Source organism: Odocoileus virginianus, chromosome 11, assembly GCF_023699985.2.
Source record: "Odocoileus virginianus isolate 20LAN1187 ecotype Illinois chromosome 11, Ovbor_1.2, whole genome shotgun sequence".
Classification (NCBI taxonomy): domain Eukaryota; kingdom Metazoa; phylum Chordata; class Mammalia; order Artiodactyla; family Cervidae; genus Odocoileus; species Odocoileus virginianus.
The window spans coordinates 64,313,966-64,321,465 of record NC_069684.1 but is presented as its reverse complement, the minus strand read 5'-3'; the positions used below and the strand labels follow the sequence as shown (position 1 = coordinate 64,321,465).

The window sequence follows — 7,500 nt, the reverse complement described above, 5'->3', positions numbered from 1 at the left end:
TATACAATTGCAAATGATCTTGCAATACAAATGATCTGCAGTACCCTGCAGTACAATGACTAATTACCCCCAATTTCTCTTGTCAGAAAGTTGTGAGTCATCTTGAAAACCTCTTTCCAACACATCCTTTGTATCTAGTCAATCCAAATCCTAGTTCCTACCAATTCTACACCAGTGTTTCTGACACTCTATTGCCCCCCAGTTTTTCCAAGATATCATTATCATTTCCCTATATGACTGTAAACTAAGTGCATGCTAGCTGATCTTCGGTCATTCTCTTTTGCCCAATCCCAAATCACAGTGAACCAGAGATTCAATATAAATCTTCAATATAAAACCCTCTGATGAAATGTTCTTCAGTGAATTGTCATTAACTTTAGCATAAAAAGCAGACAAAATTCCCCACCAAACTTGAGCAAACAATACCTGATATGACTGCTCTGTGATTCTGAAACTTTTTTTTAGTTCTTTTCCATTTTCTAGAAATTTCAATCATATTCGCCATATTTCAGTTTCTGAAAGGAACCATTTTTTTTTTCCCTCAAGATGTCATTTGCATTCATTCATTGTTCCTTCTCTTGCAATCCAGTTTAGATTCCATGTGTGTGTAATTTTTTCATTCTCTAAAAGGTCTTCTTTTGTCACTACATTTATAATCTGTCTCTCTTTGCAATTCTTTCCAAATTCTTTGAGTGTCATGTTCATCTCTGACTCTGCAGTGTTTAGGCACAATCCCTGGCATATATTAGATGCTAAATTAATTAGATTGTTATTGAATGGAGGTATTAAACAATTATCTCTTAAAAATAATTTTTTATATATTTGCTAATTTCCTAGGAAAGCAAGCAAACAGGGTTTTTGGGTTTTTTGGAGGTATTTTTTTGGTCATTGTCTGGTTCCTCTGCATTTCTTCACAGGGCCTTCTATAAATGACACGGTTAAATTTTAGCCTTGAGGACCTAGAAAAATAGAATACCTTACTTTCTGATATAATGTTGAAAGGATCTGTCTTTTTAATACACTCTTTATGTCCACTTTTATTTCAGAAGGCCTCTGGGCATGGGATATTAAATTTTTTTATAGTTTCCTTATATTTCTACATAGTGATCATAATACTGTAAAATTTATAATTTTACCTTCCATAAAGCTCTAAATTGATGTTATACAACAGAAATCTCTTCTGAGTGGTTAGGAATATTTTACCTGTTGCTTGTGATATTACTATAGAAAAAAGTAAGGAGTAAGAGATCTGTATCCAGATTTCACATCCTTCAAGAAATTTTAGGAGGCTTGTTATCTTCAACTGCTCTATCAGCAAGTGTTTTAAATTGGATTCTGTATAACTGTAATTGGGGACATCTACAATCTAAAAGTTTTATAGATATTTCTTCTGTTATTCCCTTCATCCATCTCTCTCCCTCTCTTTTTTCAAACAATAAAAACCAAGCAAACCTTCTGCAGGCACCTCTGCATTAAATTATATCCTATCTTGTTTACTATGTATATCTTAAAATAGAAAATTTGAAATCATAAACATTTTAATATAAAGGGTCACAGTCAGCTGTGTTACAGAATTGTCTTAAAAATGTTGTTTTTTTAATGTCTGATGTTAGGCTAAATATTTCATAGGCAATTGAACTCAGCTAGTCAATGGCAACCCACTCCAGTGTTCTTGCCTGGAGAATCCCAGGGATGGGGGAGCCTGCTGGGTTGCCATCTATGGGGTCTCACAGAGTCGGACACGAACGACTGAAGTGACTTAGCAGCAGCAGTCACAACTGAGATGGAGGAACAGAGATGGAAAGCAGGTCAGCTGCCCTAAGATACTGATTAAAATGAGTTTATGGTGTTTAACCAAAGTGAACCCATATCTTTTTAAATGTCCAGAGAAATCAAATAAATATTAGAAATGAGTAAACATAGGTAAGCTAAAATAAATTGAGTTATATTTTATTTTTTAGATAAAAAAAATCATGTTATGTGAGTGTATTATCACAATGAAGAGTAATTACTTTATCTAGTCATATGGCCCTACATTTGCCTAAATTTTTTGATAATATTTCTTTTGATATTGACTTTGAGTGACATATGTCCCAAATTGGATTTAATTCTTTTTTTTTTTTGGATTTAATTCTTTATCATTGAAACACTTTTTATTGTTGCTGGTGGTATGGGAGTGTGTGTATTTTTCTGTGAATATATGTGTGATTGAGACAGAATTGAGGAGGAGATTTTAAAAGTACCATGTTATTCATCATTAGCTTCATATGATTTTTTTAAAGTAATTGTTCCCATTACTAGGTACTTGCCATCATTTAAAATGTCAAAAAAGTGTCAAAGGAGCTAAAGTATTTCAAGAGGTAATTTCTAAAATCTATCTTACCAATGTCAATGTATGCAAAAATATTTACTGCATCTCAGGTGCCTTTGTGAGAGTTAAAAATTGTTTCTCTTAGACTTCAATGAGTTCTTTTAAAACAATTAATAAGGAGTTTTAACATTGCTTAAAAAAAAAAACTACAGTATAAATGAAGTAAGAAAAATATGCAGTCTTAAAAGAAACAACAGACAGAATTAAAAATTAGTAGTAAGTTATACAATTAATTTATTTTTATTGAAATATAGTTTATTTTCACTGTTACTAGTTTCAGGCATAAAATGTAGTCATTTGGTATTTTTATAGATTGTACTGTATTTAAAGTTAGTAAAACATTGATTATATTCCCTGTGTTGTACATCACATCTTTGTATCTTATTTAGTTTATTCATGATAGTTTGTACCTCTCAGGTCCCTTCTCCCATTTTCTCCCTTCCCTATCATTCTCTCCTCTCCTTTGTTCTCTGTATTTGTAAGTTTCTTTCTGCTTTGCTATATTCATTCATTTTATTTTTCAGATTCCACATATAAGTGAAAGCATGTAGTATTTGTCTTTTTCTGTCTGACTTTACTAAGCATGATACTCTCCAGGTCCATCCATGTTGTTGCAAATAGCAAAATTTCATTCCTTTTTATGGCAGAGTAGTATTCTGTTGTATGTATGCATATTGTCAGTAATGCTGCTATGAACATTAAGTTCATATATATTTTAGAATTAGTGTTTTTTTTTTCTTTAGATAAATATCCAGGAGTTAAATTACTGGAATCCAGGAGTGAAATTACTGGGTCATATGGTAGTTATAATTTTAATTTTTAAGGAACCCCCATAATGTTTTCCATAATGGTTATATCAATTTCAATTCCCATCAACAGAGAACTACTGTTCCCTTTTTTTCTATATCCTCATTTTTGCCAATATTTATTATTTCTTGTGTTTTTGATGATAGCCATTCTGACAGGTGTGAGGTGATAGTGCATTTTGATTTTAATTTGTATTTCCCTGATGGTTAGTGATATTAAGCATCTTTTCATGTGCCTACTTGCCATCTGTATGTCATCTTTAGGAAAATGTCTGTTCAAGTTTTCTTCCCATATATTAATTGAGTGTTTTTGTGATATTGAGTTGATGAGCTCTTTATATATTTGAGATATAAACCCTTTATCAGATATAACATTTGCAAATACTTTCTCCCATTCAGTAGGTTTTATTTTTGTTTTTGCTTTGTTTTATTTTTGTTTTGTTGATAGTTTCCATTGCTGTGTAAAAGCTTTTAAGTCTAGTAAGATCCATTTGTTTAATTTTGTTTTTATTTCCTTTGTCTGAAAAGCAGATAAAAAAAGATTATGAAGACTTATTTTGGAAAGTGTACTGCCAGTGTTTGCTTCTAGGAGTTTCATGGCTTCTGATTTTACATTTAGGTATTTAGCACATTTGGGGTTTATTTCTGTATATGTTGTGAAAAATTGTTCTGATTTCATTTTTTTACATGTAACTTTCTAGTTTTCTCAACACCACTTATTGAAGAGACTGTTTTTCCACACTGTATATTTTTGCCTCTTTTGTCATAGATTAATTGACCACAAGTGAGTGGGTTTATTTCTGGACTCTCTAATCCATTGATCTGTATGCCTGTTTTAGTGCCAGTATTATACTGTTTTGATTACTGTAGCTTTGTAGTATAGTCTGAAGTCAGGGAGCATGATACTTCCAGCTTTGTTCTTTTTTCTCAATGTTGCTTTGGTTATTCCAAGTCTTTAGTGGTCAAAAATAAAGTTAAGCTTATTAGCAATATGCAGAGTGGTGGGCAGCATGTAGAATCAGTAAATTTCTACCCTTTATTAATTGATCAAACAAAACAAACTTTATTATAAAATTATATGTAGAACAGTGGTTGTGTGTGCCGTGACTCACTCATGTCCAACTCCTGTGACCCCATAGACTGTAGCCTGCTGGGTTCCTTTGTCCATGAGATTCTCCAGGCAAGAATGCTGGAGTAGGTTATCAATTCCTCCTCCAGGGGATCTTCCCAACCCATGAATCAAACCTGGGTCTGCTGTATTGCAGGCAGACTCTTTACTAACTGTGCTATCAGGGAAGCCCTAGAACAATGGTTCGTATATTTCAAAAAAGAGCTAAAAGTATCTATATCAACCCTTAAATCACTCAGGATCAGTTTTTCAACAGTAGCTAGAATTTGACATAACTTAAAATAATATTTCCACAGAATATGTACATATATATACACATCATTTATGTGTGTGCTTAGGCTCTCACTTGTGTCTGACTCTGTGTGACCCCATGCATGATAGCCTGCCAGGCTCCTGTGTCCATGGGATTCTCCAGGCAAGAATAGTGGTGTGAGTAGCCATTCCCCTTCTCCAGGGGATCTTCCCAGCTCAGGGATTGAACCCAGGTCTCCTGGATTGCAGGTAGATTCTTTACCAATTGAGCCACCAGGGAAGCTCCATATATATCATATATGTGTGTGTACACACACACAAACACACACACACATGGGTGTGTACACACAATCCTTGTATTTTCATTTGTTTTAAGTAGATTTGCAGTTCTTCTAGACTATTTAAAAAAAAAATGACTCACTTTTGGTAAAACACTTGACCTTTTGTTGGCCTGCTGAGGAAATGGTGCACATAAATTTTCATTATCGTGGGTATAGTGGTACCTATTACCCTTTAATAGGTGAATTTTTCTTACCTTATAAAATGTGAGTAATTCAGAGTCTCTTTGTGTACAAAAGTTAATAAACCTTTTAAAATTATCAAGATTATACTAAATTACAAAAACATTTTATATGCCTTATAAAAAGTCTTAACTTTTTAGCTAAAAGCATTACACAGACCTTGGTCTAATTCACCATTGTATTTCTGCTTAGAAGACTTTTTAGTCTATTCAGGTTGATCATTCATGTGTTCATTCATTTGGCATGCAATTAAGTGTTGTTGATATACCATGAACATAAAACTCAAGATTCCAGCCTTTCTACAGCTTCAGCCTAGCATCCGGGACATAGTAGTCAGACACAGAACAGAAAGCAGGATATTAAAGTATAAAGGAGTAACTGCTAGGCAAAGGGATTGCCTAGTTAGTGTGAGATTCCTAGGATTTCTGGAAACTGAAATTATCAACCTGGGAGCTTAAGTGGAAATTGGCCTATTTGGGGATTTTTAGAATAATAAGAGATGAAGAAAATGTGCCCAATAGAAAATTCTTAAAGAGCATGAGGTAGAAATAAGGAAGTTTAGTAAGCCTGGATCTCCACAAATGGTCTTATTCCATCATCTTGGCAAACTGTGTCTTGGCAAACTGTTCATTAGCAGGGGTAGAGCATATGGGTTCCTTGAATTTTATGCAGATGTAAGTCCATCAGGAATAAGAATCATGATTTTTATCACACAACCGATTCTAGGTTTACTGCCATACCACCCTGAATGCACCCGATCTCGTCTGATCTTGAAAGCAAAGCAAGGTCAGGCCTGGTTAATACTTGGATGGGAGACTGCATGGGAATACAGGGTGCTGTAGGCTTTTTTGGGCTTCCCTGATAGCTCAGTTGGTAAAGAATCCGCCTGCAGTACAGGAGACCCCGGTTCAAATCCTGGGTCAGGAAGATCCCCTGGAGAAGGGATAGCTATCCTCGCCAGTATGCTTGGGCTTACCTTGTGGCTCAGCTGGTAAAGAATCCACCTGCAATGTGGGAGACCTAGGTTTGATTCCTGGGTTGGGAAGATCCCCTGGAGAAAGGAAAGGCTACTGACTCCAGTATTCTGGCCTGGAGAATTCCATGGACTATATAATCCATGGGGTCGCAAAGAGTTGGACACAACTGAGTAACTTTCATTTTTCACTTAACACCAAATAAGCCAATCAATTTGGTACTTCCTATGGTCATATAGGGCTTCCTGAAAATTAAACTGTTACATTTACAGTTCAATAGGGATGTAAAAATTGTCATTTAGCATATAATGTATTTTCCAGTGGAACCAAATTAACTGAATTATTTGTGATACTGAGCATTTCTAATTCAATCTACTTTGCTATATGGATGGTTAGTGCATGTTTTAAAAGTTGAAGCACATTTGATGCTAGAAAACATATATAGCCCAACCAAGCCAAGGAAAGAGAGAGGCACCCAGTCTTCAGTTTCTCTGGTTTGCTAAGGAATGGAGTTTAGAGAATATCTTGACAGGAATGAAAGTGAATTTTGAAAGTTCCATGGTCAGCAGAAACCAGTATCTATTTTCATTATTTGTCTTTAAATATGCCAGTGTTGTTATTTTTTTTAATTTTGAAATTTGTGATTTATTTGCATAAATAAAATTACATTGGATCTACTCATCAGCTGGAAACCAGTCATATTTAGTCTCATTCCTGTGTTCTTTGTACTACATCACATTGACTACAAACTCAATTCTGATTTTTTAACCACCATTAAGAATTTCAAATGAATTTGATTAATACCTATTCATACCTATCATTGTATATTAAAATATGATTTTGGGAATTCATTGACTGTTTTTTAACATTGCCAAAATCTTATTAAAGTTAAATTAAATGCACCATTGGAAACTAATTTAAATCTTATTATTATATATTTAAATTAAAAAAATGTTTGTGTACACTATCACTGTCCTGTATCCACCAGAGTGTTTAATATTTTGATTTGAACTACTCAATGAAAAATTAATTTTTTTAAAGAGTAAAGAAAAATGTTTTGGCTAATTGATTTCTTCCTAGTAAAATTTATTTTGTCAAGTAGAAATACTTTAAAAGATTTCTTTTTTCAGAAAAATGTGACTCTCTCTATGTGATTACATCAAAGCTTATTATCCTGAAAACAAAAGTAAAAGTTAAGAGATTTCAAGTTATGAAATCCTAACAATTTCCCACTACTAGTGACTTTCATTGAGAAACATAACTTAAAAAACATTTCCTTTGTCCAAATAATTTTATATAGCAAAATATAGAAGCAATGATTAGATATGAAGGAGCTAATAGTATTTTAATGTATTTTAGCTATAAGTGACATTTCTTCTAAATGTGCATAATAAATACAGAGAATCATTGCTTTTTTATCATCAACTGTTTCACTGAGCTTTCACAT

General features: G+C 33.5%; 1 pseudogene; it reads left to right on the top strand.

The window, feature by feature from the left end:
• Window positions 1-5,805: 5,805 nt before the first annotated feature.
• On the top strand, window positions 5,806-5,924 carry LOC139037603 (5S ribosomal RNA; annotated as a pseudogene).
• The last annotated feature ends 1,576 nt before the right edge of the window (window positions 5,925-7,500 follow it).